Genomic DNA, 15094 nt, shown 5'->3' with positions numbered 1-15094 from the left:
ATGACCTCCAGCTTAGAACATACTCCATCTTGGACTTATCTTCTACCACCACCATGCTGCTACTGCCCCAGGAGACACCATTCCCACACCCACCAGCCTCAGCATTGACATACAACTCCATCAAAGTAAGGGCTTTATCTCTAGCAGGGTATTGTACCTGATGTGGCAATGTTTCAATTGGTTTCTGATCTAGATGGGGGTAACATGGTACTAGAAGATTCAGCAGATGTTTATAACAGCTCCTGATACATCCAGGCACTTGCCGGGGTTAATATGAACCTATTAGGGTAATACAGTGTCAGCAATGTGTCATGCTTCAAGTGGCTCCAATTAAGCTGGAGTCTGACATCTTGATATACACAGGCCACATGTTGTGATATATGGTATACTGTGTACTGGTTGTAGAACATAATGAAATAACCATAGCTCAAAACTTCTGAAACTCACTCATTATCAGTTCTGCAAGTGTTCCTACACAAGCTGTATTTATTAGAATCCTTACAGTTTGGATACAAGCCATTCACCCTCATGAGTCCTCACCGGCCCTCTAAAGATCATTTCACCTAGACCCACCTCATCCCTGGAACCCTGCATTTCCTGTGGCTAATCTATCTAGCCTGCACATCCCTGGACACTGTGGGCAATTTAACACGGCCAGTCCACCTAATCTTTGCAACTTTCGACTGTGGGAAGAAACTCACATAGACACAGGGAGAATGTGCAAACTGCACACAGACAGTCACCCAAGGGTGGATTCGAACCTGGGTCTCTAGTGCTATGAGGCAGCAATGTTAGCCACTGTGCCACCCCAATTAATCCCTACACAAGACGTACTGCAGCAATTCAATAAGGCAGCTCATTTAAGTGCTTGACAAGGACAATTAAGAATGGGCAATAAATGCTGGCCTTGTCAGTGTTGCCCTCATCCCATGAATGAGTAATTATAATATTCTTACCGTGCACCACTCAAATTCTTTGTCTGACACTGCAACATTCATATGATGCTTCTTAAACAGCATTTTACAGCAGCCCAAGTCTTTAATCATGATTTATTTTGTGTTGTTCTGTTCTTCTCTTTAACATAGCATTTTATGCCCCAAAAACAATCGGCATCAGTCAATTCATAACTTCAAGTGTAAGGTTAACTACTTTCTGGGAAAACAGCTGCAGTTGTAAACTTTGCCACTGAGAAAATCCAGTCTTGATTCATTACCTTTGCAGGAAAAATAAAAACGATGAGGATGGTGCATCAATAGTAATGAGCTTGCACACGAGAAGTAAAAGCATGAAGTATGGAAGCCTATATAAATTCAACGGTTTGCTGCTTTATCCAGTATTTGCGTGATTAAATATAAAGTTTTCAAATACCAACATAATGGCTCCTTTGGAATCTAATTTTCAGCAAGAAATGGATGGAGTGTGCTTCACTTACATTACAGCTTTCAAATACAATCCACTCTGGAGTAGAATGCGAGAGGTTAAAGTATTTATGAGGATTCCAAAAAGAATTCTTATCATACCTCAGAAACCAAGAAGCAAACAGAAAAGCTATTGCATTAAACCAGAATGTAATCAGCTGGACTAAATACTCATGCACACCCACGAAAACCCAACATTTTAAAACCCATTATCTTCCGTACACGTAATGTAATGCATAGCATCAAAAATTAATTAAGCTTGTGCTCAACTTTGGAAACACAAAAAGGGAGAGATTGGTAGCAGAATGGAGGACAGTTTAATTTGCCATGATATTATACAAGAGCAGCAAAGAGTAGCAAAAGCTAATCAGTGAGGGGAATAAGTCCAAATTCTCTTTGGAAAGGGCTGATGCAGAGAGGCTTATTAATGCATTTCACACTGCAACAAATGGAAATCTATTTGTTCACTCATGATGTGAAATCATACTGAATTAAACTCTGTGCCTGTCTCATTCATTTCACCCCTTCCCTGCCAGTTCGGTCAACTTTCACTGAAGATTTGCATTCATTCTGCTTGCAATTAAAACAAAAGCAGCAGTGGCTGTTTTCAACCTGGTTAGAAAGTATGATGGAAATGATCAAGCACAGGCTATTAGGGGAATGTTCTACAGCACCACCTTTCTCAAAGCACAGAGAAATAAATAATTGCAAGTGAAGAACAATTGAAAAGTTGACACCTTTCCCAATCATTGACCATTAGGTGTGAAGATTTTTTTTGATATTTGCAGCAAACGTTTTTGTTCTCATTTCTTCCATGTTGTTGTCAGTTATGTTGATGATGGATTGATGTTAAGGAAAAGCCAATACAAAATCACAAATTTCTAACTATATGTTGCAAAGGAGTTAGGACTGTGAATTGTCAATTGTATCTGATTCTTGACAATGAGCGTAGGACAGAGACAAGCAACTCGCTTCCTGTTATAGCAGGCAGAAGACCAATGATTGAGAAATGCACAACAATTACCTGACATAACTCTGAACTGGAGTTCAGAATTTATCAGGACTTTTACGTTCTGCTTGTGATAACATGAGAATTTCAGTATTTGATATTTCCTGATCAAATCGACATGTAATGTTCTATGACAACAAAGCTTAAAAATATTCATTTTAAACCTAATGGAATAAACCCAGTGCACAGGTCAGTGCATTGAGTACAGGAATTGGGAGGTTATATTGCAGCTGTATAGGACATTGGTTAGGCTACTTTTGGAATAGTGTGTGCAATTCTAATCTCCTTCCTATTGGAAGGATGTTGTGGAGCGTGAAATGGTTCAGAAAAGATTTACAAGGTTGAGGGTTGAAGGATTTGAGTGAGAGGGAGAGACTGAGTAGGCTGAGGCTATTTTCACTGAGCATTGGAAGCTGAGGGATGATCTTAGAGAGATTTATAAAATCATGAGGGATATGGATAGGGTGAAAAGCCATAGTCTTTTCCTTGGGGTAGGTGAGTTCAAATTAGAGGACAAAGGTTTAAGGTGAGAGGTCAAAGCTTTAAAAGGGACCTAAGAGGCAACCTTTTCCAACTAGAGGGTGGAACATGTATGGAATGAGCTGCCAGAGGAAGTGGTGGAGGCTCGTATAATTACAACATCTGAAAAGCATCTGCATAGGTATATAAATAAGAAGGGTTTAGAAGATTATAGGCCAAATGCTGGAAAATATGACTGATTGATTCAGGATATCTGGTCGACATGGACGAGTTGGACCGAAGGGTCTGTTTCCATGCTGTATTGCTCTATTACTCTATGACATATACAGTTCAAGTACAATTTTGTATTCCTTCAAGTCTATACTATTATTTTACCTGACCAAACATATTCTGACACCAGTTTGTGAAGACTGAGCTATCTAATTATGAAAATTGCATCTTAATCTTGTTGGATGAACAGTTGTATTTTTGCAATTAGCTGACATTAATGAAAAGTGCACTTCACTAGTTTAGAGTACTGGATATTGTCCATCTATAAATTAGCCTGATTAAACTAAATGGTTTTTAAGGATGTTTTCATCTGTTCAGCTAAATTCAGACCAAATCTCAAGATGTATCTTCAAGCAGACTTTATGCTGCATGTATGAGGTTCCTTCACAACTAACTGTGCAACAACCTCCTCTGGTTCGAACATTGAAGATTATCCTTTCCTTTAGAATATCCTTTATCCTTTATTGTAACGTGTACTCCATTACAGAAGTTTAGGAGTACAATGAAATTTTTTTACAATGGCTGCCTTTAATCATTAGATACAAGTACCTAGGTACAAACCTTAAAAACCAAAGAGGAATAAAAGGAAAAGTAGTAGCATTACTTACAGTGTCTAGAAAATCGGTTAGAAGTAAGAAAGTTGCAACATTGTTAAAGAATTGACATTACAGTCTGGTAAAGAATTTCAAATAGCAGCAGCTCAGCACGTGGTCTGACCGCCTGCACTTGGCCCCAGTCCAACAGACCCACTCTGCTTGAAGTCTCCAGTCCTTCCACTTCACACTGGGACTCAGATGCGCCAAGGTAAGTTGCACTGCTCTGGTACTCACTTCCCCTCACGCTGCTCCAGGACTCCTTCCCCTCACCCTGCTCCAGGACTCCTTCCCCTCCTCCTTCTCCAGGACTCCTTCCCCTCACCCTGCTCCAGGACTCAGGTTTCCCCTTGCATTGCTCTTGGACTGCTAAAAAGAGGAAAGTAAAGAACAAAAAAAAGAGAAGCTGTGTCATTGTCACTGGACCATGGTTGCAGATATGCAACTGCATATATGACTTGCTCATGTGCATTTCCTTAAACCCTATCTTTATAGTTCAAATTTATGGTCAGCAATCAAGTGTGAATGTCCTTGAAGAAAACTTGCTCACAAAGATCTAGCAATCTCTATAATGGGGTTTTCTCCAGCAGTTAAAACCTTGCACCAATTTAAGGAGATCCACTGGTGTGCAGCCAATGTAATGTCAGCAACCAGATAGCCAAACTATCAAATTAAGTTATTCATAAGAAACCAGGAAGTTAAAAGCATTTACAAGACTTCACTTTAAATTAAAATTATCATGTAGCTTAGTGGTTGGAACTGCTGCCTCACAGTGCCAGGGACCTGGGTTCAATTCTAGCCTCAGTTGATAGAGGGGAGTTTGTTAGTTCTCCCTATTTCTGTGTGGGTTTCTACTGGACGCTCCGATTTCCTCCCACAGTCCAAACATGTGTAGTTTAGGTGGATTCGCCAAGCTCAACCGTGTTTAGTGTCCAGGCTAGTTGGATTTAGTCATGAGAAATGCAAGGGTATAGGGATGGGGTGGAGGAAGTGAGGTCCTCTTCAGAGGGCTGGTGCAGTCTTGATGGTCCGAATGACCTTTATCAATATTGTAGGGATCCTATGAAAAGTATGATCGTATTAAGATGGACGCTGAAAAAAATGACTTATTAAAAAAGAAAGTTAAGGTGAAATTTTTAACTGTGGTGGGAAAATCTGAAATTCCACAAAAATGAAACAAAATTTAAAAATCTTTTCTTGGAAGTCTGTTTCGCAGCGATTATAAAGTTAGCATACTGTTACAATCCCAAGTCAAATCTCAAAAGTGCAACATTTTCTCAAAACTTTATGTTTTCCACCAAGATGAATAACATAACAATAGAATTTCTCATCTGTTCATGTTTGCATGGTAGATTAGAATATTCAAAGTACACTCTATGGAACAATAACAGATACCCTGGCAGCAAGAATTTAATTTCTGAATTATCTTGCATGTGAGAAAAAGTATCATTTGAGTAATTATGACAAACATTGACAGTTCCACCTTTGCCAAGATAAAATCCAAACCTATATTTGTATCAGGATCTGAGTAGTAAATACTAGCCTCATTGTTAAAGTATGCAGTTTGATGCACTAAAAATGTCATTCTTCATTACTGCGAAAAGGGAAGCAAGTGATTTATTTAGTGAGCCTATATGTTAAATACAAAATGTTGCATTTTGTTACCTTTTTCAATATTCATTTCAATGAAGATTGGAACAATTGTCAGAATACACAATCATGATGATTGCATGAGTCTTTTCTGACTAATATTTCTGGATTATGGATTGAGTTGTCAATTTTCAGCTGCCCATTTGAAACGTGAAGGACATTGAGTGCCATAGTGGATGACTTTAATTTTAATGCCTCTCCATTGTAATTGGGAAATTGGATTTTTTTTTGTTAATTTTTAAAGAAGTGACAGTGGAAGAGTGCAGAATTTCTGCTGAAATGGGTCTTTAAAAAGTGCTTGAGATCATTAGACAAACATATTGCACAACTGCAGAACGAATTTTAAGTGTTAGGAATCAGTTGTTGAATCAATAAATGTTGCAATCCATAGGGATTAGATTAGATTACTTACAGTGTGGAAACAGGCCCTTCGGCCCAACAAGTCCACACCAACCCTCTGAAGCGCAACCCACCCAGACCCATTCCCCCCTTCACCTAACACTACAGGCAATTCACCTAACCTGCACATTTTTGGAACGTGGGAGGAAACCCACACAGACACAGGAGAATGTGCAAATTCCACACAGTCAGTCACGTGAGGCGGGAATTGAACCCAGGTCTCTGGTGCTGTGAGGCAGCAGTGCTAACCGCTGTGCCACCCACCAGGAAGCAAACTCACTGACAACTATCCCTAAAACTCCGGCAATTTAAATTGTCATCATCCTCCCTTTTTCATTCCAGGTTGCTTCACCATTTTGAGGTTAAAATTGCTGTGTAAGGTATTTGTTACAAAAGGATTAATGCTACAAATTGCATTGCATTTTACGTTCTTGATGATATCAAAGGGATTTGGATGTGGAAAGACAAAACTTCGAAAGAGATCAAAGACGACAGACCTTTTATCCTGGGTCTCCCAAGATTAAGAAAGTTTGTCTTATTAATGTAACTTGTACCTGATTAGTGTCACGCAATAAACAACATGCAAGTGCCTTTTCTCAGGTGCTAGCCTGCATCTAGTGGTTTTCCTCTACCACACCAGACAACACAGGTCCTGTCGTTCCCAACGTAAAAGCAGGATGGTTCCATCAAATTGACCTTATGATGACCAAATGTCATGGTACAAGGAGTGGGGTCGCCTCAAAAATTGCTTTAACCGCACCATCACGCCAAAATAAGATCTATCTCCTCATTCAGATGACTACAGAGTAGCATTTTCTTTCTATTCATCCACAACCTTTGCTTTATTATTCCAGAAAATGGATTCAATGTCAAGAATCAAAAGAAAAACATGTGAATAAAAATGACCGCTGTAAAGTTCAGGTTCAAACTCTTTTTATTGTCAATCCAAGATTCTAAGGAGGGTGTAGACACTGTCATCTCAGCACTTTTGGAATAGTTTGCCCTTGGGGAATATTTCTGCTAATTTCTATTTAAAGAAAAAAGCTGCCGATGTTTGGGTGCAAATCAAAATACAGATATTTCTCACAACAGCAAAATAATGTGGATGCTGGGAATGTGAAACATTTACTTTGTTTTTCTCTCTCCACATAAGTTGCCAGATCTTCTGAGTTTTTCCGGCATTTTCGTTTTTGATGATGTCATTCCGTTTTTGTTGCTTTGGAGTTTAGGATACTGTCCGGGAATTCATTTATAGATAAAATCGGATGGGTTTCTGTAATTTCTGTATTGCTTTTAGACATCATGCAGGAAGTTCTTTAGATTCATCCTGCAGACAAGAAATAAAAATTTATAGATGCACGAGAATTCGAAAAAGAAGTCATTAAAGTCAGACTGTAAGGCATTAATTATTTTTAATCAACCTGTTCAGACATGTTATGACACACCTCTTGAGCTCAGATTGTCTGCTCGGGATAATGCCACTGTGCCGCAAGACCCTAGATTTTGAAGCAATAAATTGCTCGATATTGAAGTACAGAGTTAATTTGAAGCAATAATTATTACTAATAGGTTGTGATTAATTGTGGAAATGGATTCGACAACTGTAAATCACTCCAGACTCTTTTTGGTCCAATATGCATTGAGGAGCTGTCAGTCTTTCAGGGTTGTCCGATAGTGTCCAAGAATTAAAGATTAATCCATCAACCACCACTGCATAAATCACAGCGAACTGTCTACAGGTGATATGGAGGACCCAGTGTTGGACTGGGGTGGACAAAGTTAAAAACCAGATTATAGACCAACAAGTTTATTTGGAAGCACTAGCTTTCAGAGCACTGCTCCTTCATCAGGTGGTTGTGGAGTATAAGATCATAAAACACAGAATTTATAGTAAAAGGTTACAGTGTCATACAGTGATATATTGAACAAACCTGGATTGTGAAGTCTTTCATCTTTTAGAATGGGTTGCAAGTTTTGGTTCATTAATATGTCAATCCCAGAACTTCTTTTAAATCAACTTCTCAAGATAACTTAAGGTTTTATTGCAAAAGGTGACCTCTCAGCTCAGACAATACATTAAAGGTATGTCTGTATCCCAATCTTGAGTCAAAGTTAAAAATCACACAACACCAGGTTATAGTCCAAAAAGTTTAATTGGAAGCACCAACAAACCTGTTGGACTATCACCTGGTGTTGTGTGATTTTTAACTTTGTACACCCCAGTCCAACACCGTGTGATTTTTAACTTTGTACACCCCAGTCCAACACCGACATCTCCAAATCAATCTTGAGTCAGATTGGTTCTATTTCCAAAGTGAAATTTACAAAATATTACAGCTATTGACTACCTGCAGATTGTGCATGTTTTGAGCAAAATAGAATGTATCTGCTAATGTAATTCTACAAATACAAATTCACCCCATAGAGTCATAGAGGTATACAGCATGGAAACCAAACCTTTGGTCCAACTCATCCATGCCAATCAGATATCCTGACCCAATCTAGTCCCACCTGCCAGCACCTGGCCCATATCCTTCCAAACCCTTCCTATTCATATACCCATCCAGATGCCTTTTAAATGTTGCAACTGTACTAGCCTCCACCACTTCCTCTGTTAGCTCATTCTATACACATACCACCCTCTGAATGAAAGAGTTGCCCCTTGGGCCTCTTTTATATCTTTTCCCTCTCACCTTAAACCTATGTGCTCTAGTTCTGGACTCCCCCTCCCCAGGGAGAAGACTTCATCTATTTATCCTATCCATGCTCCTCATGATTTTATAAACCTCTATAAGGTCACCCTTCAGCCTCCAACGCTCCAGAGAAAACAGCCCTAGCCTCTACAACCTCTCTCTATAGCTCAAATTCTCCAACCCTGGCAACAACCTTGTAAATCTTTTCTGAACCCTTTCAGGTTTCACAACATCTTTCCGATAGGAAGGAGAGCGGAATTGCACACAATATTCCAACAGTGGCCTAACCCAATCTTCTGTACAACTGCAACATGACCTCCCAACTCCACGAGAGATGGAGAGAGAGAGAGAGAGAGAGAGAGTTTGTGTGTGCTTGTGAGTGTGTGCATGTGAGTGCACCTGAGAGTGTGTGCTTGCATGTGTGAAAACTTGGTAAAGTGTGTGTGTGTGGGTGTGATTGCGTCTACGTCTGTGAGAGAGTGTATGCAAGGATGTGCGTGTGGGGGTTGTTTATGTGTGCACATCAGTGTGAGTGAGAGAAGGAGAGTGTGTATAGAGTAGTAGGGTCACCTGTGTGACATAAACCCAAGGTCCCGGTTGAGACCATCCCCATGGGTATCGAACTGGGCTATCAACCTCTGCTCCACCATTTTGCGTTCTTGTCTATCCCTAAGTCCACCTTGAAGGCTGGTCACACAAAGATCCGAGGCCAAATGTCCCTTACCGCTGTAGCGCCCCCTAACTAGGAGGGAACACCCCTGTCTGTTGATTGTTGTGCAGTGTCACGTACATGGTGGGTGGTGTCCCCATGTATAATGGTGATATCTATTTCGACACTCTGACATGTCTTGCAGTGGTTTACACGACACAGTTGTACAGTATTTTGTTCAATGTTGCCCTGAAGGCTGGGCAGTTTGCTGTGAACAATCATTTGTTTAGTGTTTGGCAGTTATTTAAAGCAAGAAGTGGGGGCATAGGGAAGGTTTTGTTGATAATGTGTTGCAGGCTGCGAACGAAATGGCATAGTTTTTCAGCTCCCGGGAAGTACCAGACAATGAAGGGTACCCTATCAGTTGCAATCTGTGCCTGTGTCCTGAGGAGATCATTATAGTTTCTCACTGTGACGTGTTGGAACTGCGGTCAATGAGTTGAGCATCGCACCCTGTTCTTATGAGGGCATCCTTAAGCACCTTCAGGTGTCCGTCACGGTTCCTCCTCATCTGAACAGACCCTGTGCAAGCATAGGGCTTGTCCATAGACAATAGCTGTTTTAATATGTTTAGGGTGGAAGCTAGAGAAGTGTAGAATTGTGACATAATCCATGGGTTTGCGATAGAGTGAGGTACTGAGGTGCCCATCCTTGATGGAGATGCATGTGTCCTAGAATGAGACAGATACTAAAGAGCAGTCTGATGGTGGGGTGATAAAGATGGTTAGCTGTCAATCAAATACTCCTTGACTGACAGTCAAGAATCTTCCAATTAGGTAATCATCACTTTTCGATTGGTCCAAGAAGGCAGTGTATTGTCATCATGCTCTGTTCGTTAAACAATAGTCATAAAAAACAAAGGACAAAGAAAGTTACAGCACAGGAAGAGGCCCTTTGGCCTTCCAAGCCTGTGCTGATCCAGATCTTCTATCTAAATTTGCCACCTATTTTCTAAGGATTTATATCCCTCTGCTCCCTGCCCATTCATGTATCAGTCCAGATGCATCTTAAATGACGTTATCGTTTCTAACCTACCACCTCTGCTGGCAAAGCATTCCATGCACTCACCACCATCTGTGAGAAGAACTTTCCTTGTATATCTCCTCTAAACTTTTCCCCTCTCACTTTGAACTTGTGATCCCTAGAAATTGAATCCTCCACTCTGGAAAAAAGTTTCTTGCTATCCACCGTGTCTACACCTCTCATGATTTTGTAGGCCTCAATCAGATACCTCCTCAACCTCATTACCAATGTAAATAATCCTAATCTATTCAACCTCTCCTCATAGCTAGCACCCTCCATACCAGGCAACATCCTGGTGAACCTCCTCTGCACCGTCTCCAAAGCTTCCACATCCTTTTTGGTCATGTGGTGACCTGAACTATATGCAGCATTCCAAATGTGGCGGAACCAACGTCTTATACAACTGTAACATGACCTGCCAACTCTTGTACTCAAGACCCCGTCCAATGAAGGATAGCATGCTGTATACCTTCTTGACAACTCTATCGACCTGTGTTGCCACCTTCAAGGAACAATGGACCTGAACACCCAGTTCTCTCTGTACATCAATTTTCCCAGGACTTTTCCATTTACAGGATAGTTCGCTCTGGAATTGCATCTTCCAAAATGCATCACCTCGCATTTGTCTGGATTGAACTCCATCTGCCATTTCTTTGCCCACCATTCCAATCTATCTATATTCTGCTGTATTCTCTGACAGTCCCCTTCACTATCTGCTACTCCACCAATCTTAGTGTCATCTGCTAATGAGGCAAGCTACACTTTCCTCCAAATCATTTATGTATATCACACACAACAGTGGTCCCAGCACGAACCCCTGTGGGACACCACTGGTCACAGGTCTCCACTTTTAGAAGCTCCCCTCCACCACTACTCTCTGTCTGCTGTTTTCCAATCAGTTCTCTGTCCATATAGCCAGAACACCCTGGACCCCTTGCGACTTGTGTGAAGACAAGAGACAGATGTAGATAATATGTTTATGAGACATCCCAGAATACATCCAACTAGAAATAGCAAACCCGGGGTTAATGGCATGTTCCAAGTACATAGTAAGAACAAGTCCTTTGATATCTGTCCAACATTCTAAACAACGAATTCATTCAGATGACTGGATGTAAATAACACATGGCATACAGGAAGGTGTAGAAGGAGATCTTTATTTCAGCTTATTGTTATACAAATATTATTTACTTTAACAAAATTAATTAACATGAACGCTTGGTATTTTTCTCATGCGTAGGACACATTTACAATAATGAATAGATTTGTGAGGCTCATGATGAATTATTCTTTGACTGTTATCTTCACTGTCCAAAAGAGACACAGACTGTCATCCTTTCCTGGCATATATATTCCTGCATTCCTGGTACCGATCCTTCTAAATCTTTAGTTGCAAACTCTCAATATAATTTTATAATATGGAAACCAGAATTGTAGATGGTAGTCCACGTAGGGTCTGTCCAGGGTTAAATACAAGTTTAGAATTTTTATTTTCATTTCTACTACTCTCGAAATAAATCTTTGTGTTTGGCTCACTTTTTAATGTCCAATGAGTCTGTGTCACAATTTTTGGAGGTTGGAGGCATATTTGCACTTGTAAAGTCCTTATCACTTCTATCCAATTTAGGTACATATTTTATCAGTAATATTCAATACACAATAAAATATTGATGACGAACCACTATCAGGAAGCAATCCATTGATAGAAAATCCGTTAAAGGGTCAGGATGGGAACTATCCAAATGGAAATGCCTGAGGATAGAACAAGCTTAACAGCTAGAGTTTTACAAGATTACTTATTTAGGCTGTGTTAAAATCAAGTGCAGGGCAATGTTTTATTTTATTATATGTGGCAGTGTTTCAGGAACAGATTCTTGTTAGCTGCTAAGTAAGAATGATCTTTCCAGCTCAGTACTTGATGTCAGAAAGAAAACCTTGAATTCTATAGAGCCTTTGAAGACCACAAACTGTCCCAAAGCACTTTGTAACCAATTAAGTACTCTTCAAGAACAGCAACTGCTGTAATGTAAGAGAAATGTAATTAATGAATACATAAAATCCCATGGAATCACTGTGTACCTGATCAGGTAATTTGTTTTCATGGTGATAACTAAGGGATAAATATTGACCAAGAGCCAGGGGTCACTTAAAATTTGCCTCAAAAGTATACAATACAATCTAATTAGGGTGGCACGGTGGCACAGTGGTTAGCACTGCTGCCTCACAGCGCCAGAGACCCGGGTTCAATTCCCGCCTCGGGCGACTGACTGTGTGGAGTTTGCATGTTCTCCCCATGTCTGCGTGGGTTTCCTCCGGGTGCTCCGGTTTCCTCCCACAATCCAAAGATGTGCAGGTTAGGTGAATTGGCCATGCTAAATTGCCCATAGTGTTAGGTAAGGGGTAAATGTAGGGGTATGGGTGGGTTGCGCTTCGGCGGGTCGGTGTGGACTTGTTGGGCCGAAGGGCCTGTTTCCACACTGTAATGTAATCTAATCTAATCTAATATCTCAATCTGTTGGGGTATATGTGGCCTCACTTTCACATCTCGTCTCAAAAATTGGCTCAAACAGTCCAGCACTCCCTCAGTTCAGAGGCAGATTATCAGCTTGACTATTCTACTCAAGTTGTGGATTGGAGCTGCAGCCCACAATCTCATCACAGAAACAAAAAAGCTAACAAACTGAGCCACAGCCAGCACTAAGGCCAAATTACAAAAGCTGTCTGGACCCTCTGAATGCAATTATTATGCATTTTGAATCTTCCCTACATAAATTTCTTAGACAGAAAATTGATCTCCACAGTGCTGTTGGTGTGAGTGCTATGCAAGCCCCTGAGCTATGAAATGGCACAGGCTGCTCTTTTGATCACTTCTAGTGTGATTCATCCAAGTCACGACTCTGGGAAGTACCCTAGCACTAGGTGTGCCATGCCCTGTGCTGGAGGTATCCCAAACTTCCAATGAGGTGCTTTTTTACTTGCTTGTGTTGCTCCAGTGATAGAAAATGTATGATGGAAGTCCATTGGTGAGTTTGTGTGACTATTCAGGGAGGCTGGAGGATTTTGTCACCTGTAGTGGCTCCAGAGACTCTGGTTTGAAACAAAATCAAGAAATGAAACAATGGCTACCGAAGAGGAAAGCTTTGTGAAAAGTGAGGAATTGGAGTTCTTTATGAAAAAAATCATGGGTTTATCTGCAAGGACTCCTCACATCATCATTTCAGCCAGGACCAATGCATGAGTTAACTCAAGATTTGCCAAGGAGGTGGCTACAATTCAATGCCACCTCCTTTGACACGATTTATAACCTCAAAACAGGGCAAGTACTTAAAAGATCACACTGATGGCTAAATGTTGGAGGCAGGGATAAGTGGATTTTCCTGGGTAGCTAGATTCTCCAGGTACTGGAACATAGTTCTGGGAGTGCCCCTAAAAATGCAAGAACAGAAAAGGACAATCATTCCATCCATATAAAGTTGGTGAGCGACCATGCATTATGCCGACAAATATGTACTATCCTGGCAGCCATCTTCTTGACAAACTCTGCCATTTCCACCACCTTTTTCTGCGTCGAGACAATACTAAAGGAGGGAGGAGGGGACTTTTAAAGTGATTTGTGGGATGTGAGTAGCTCTGCAAGGCTAACATTTATTGTCCATCTCTACTTGTCCTTGAGGAGATGAGGGAAAGCCACCTTCTTCAATCACTGCTGTTTGTGGGCGACACGGTGGCCCAGTGGTTAGTACTGCTGCCTCACAGCACCAGAGATCTGGGTTCAATTCCCGCCTCAGGCGACTGACTGTGTGGAGTTTGCACGTTCTCCCCGTGTCTGCGTGGGTTTCCTCCGGGTGCTCCAGTTTCCTCCCACAGTCCAAAGATGTGCAGGTCAGGTGAATTGGCCATGCTAAATTGCCCGTAGTGTTAGGTAAGGGGTAAATGTAGGGGTATGGGTGGGTTGCGCTTCGGCAGGTCGGTGAGGACTTGTTGGGCCGAAGGGCCTGTTTCCACACTGTAATCTAATCTAATCTAATCTAATCAAATGGTGTGGATGCATCCATAGAGAATTTTGGTTCAATGACAGTGAAGGAATGGGACTATACTTCCAGGTCAGGATGGTGTATGGCATGAAGGAGAACATGCAGTAAATCATAGATGTCTGTTCAGCAATAAAGTCTACCCTCTGCACATGTTACTGATTTCCATTTCTCACCAAAGATAATGTGCTCAAAGAGAGTCATGGATACATCAAGATCAATTGGCACCAGTGCATCAATGTGTTGAAGCAATGTGTCCAGTGGTTCAGATAGAGTGCACACAAGAGTGTCAATAGAAGAACATTGTTCCAGGTTTGCTGTAGTCTGCACAATATCATCATCATGGGAGGAAAGTCACCTTGGGAGCAGGAGGAAGAGAAGAGAAGGAAGAGGCAAGCAGGACACTTTCCTCTGGACAGACCATCGAAAATGGCCTGCTCACAATCTGTTCCCTTTTGGACATGAGCTCCTTACATCACAAACTCACAGCTTGACTGATTCCCCTTGTCATGATCCTTCCAACACATTAGTCTCCACATGTGTCATTTCTGCCAGCAATGGCACCTTCAGCAAATTACCCAAATTACCTCTTCTTCCCTCATTTTGACTCCTGGTCCATTGCTTAATCACCCTCATCTGGTAAGTTTCCTTTTCTTAAGAGCATGTGATACACAACCCACCATTTTTATCTTTTTCCTTCTTACTTCAGAGAGTGTGAATAATAGATGTTCTTTCAAAGAACTGGCATAAAACCAATGGGCTTAATGGTCTGTTTTTGTATTGAAGGGCTCTCTGATCTTAAGTGCTCAGTAATCTCCT

The sequence above is a fragment of the Chiloscyllium plagiosum genome, chromosome 29 (genome assembly GCF_004010195.1).
Source record: "Chiloscyllium plagiosum isolate BGI_BamShark_2017 chromosome 29, ASM401019v2, whole genome shotgun sequence".
NCBI lineage: Eukaryota > Metazoa > Chordata > Chondrichthyes > Orectolobiformes > Hemiscylliidae > Chiloscyllium > Chiloscyllium plagiosum.
The sequence above is the reverse complement of the archived record's forward strand: the minus strand, read 5'-3'. Positions refer to the sequence as shown.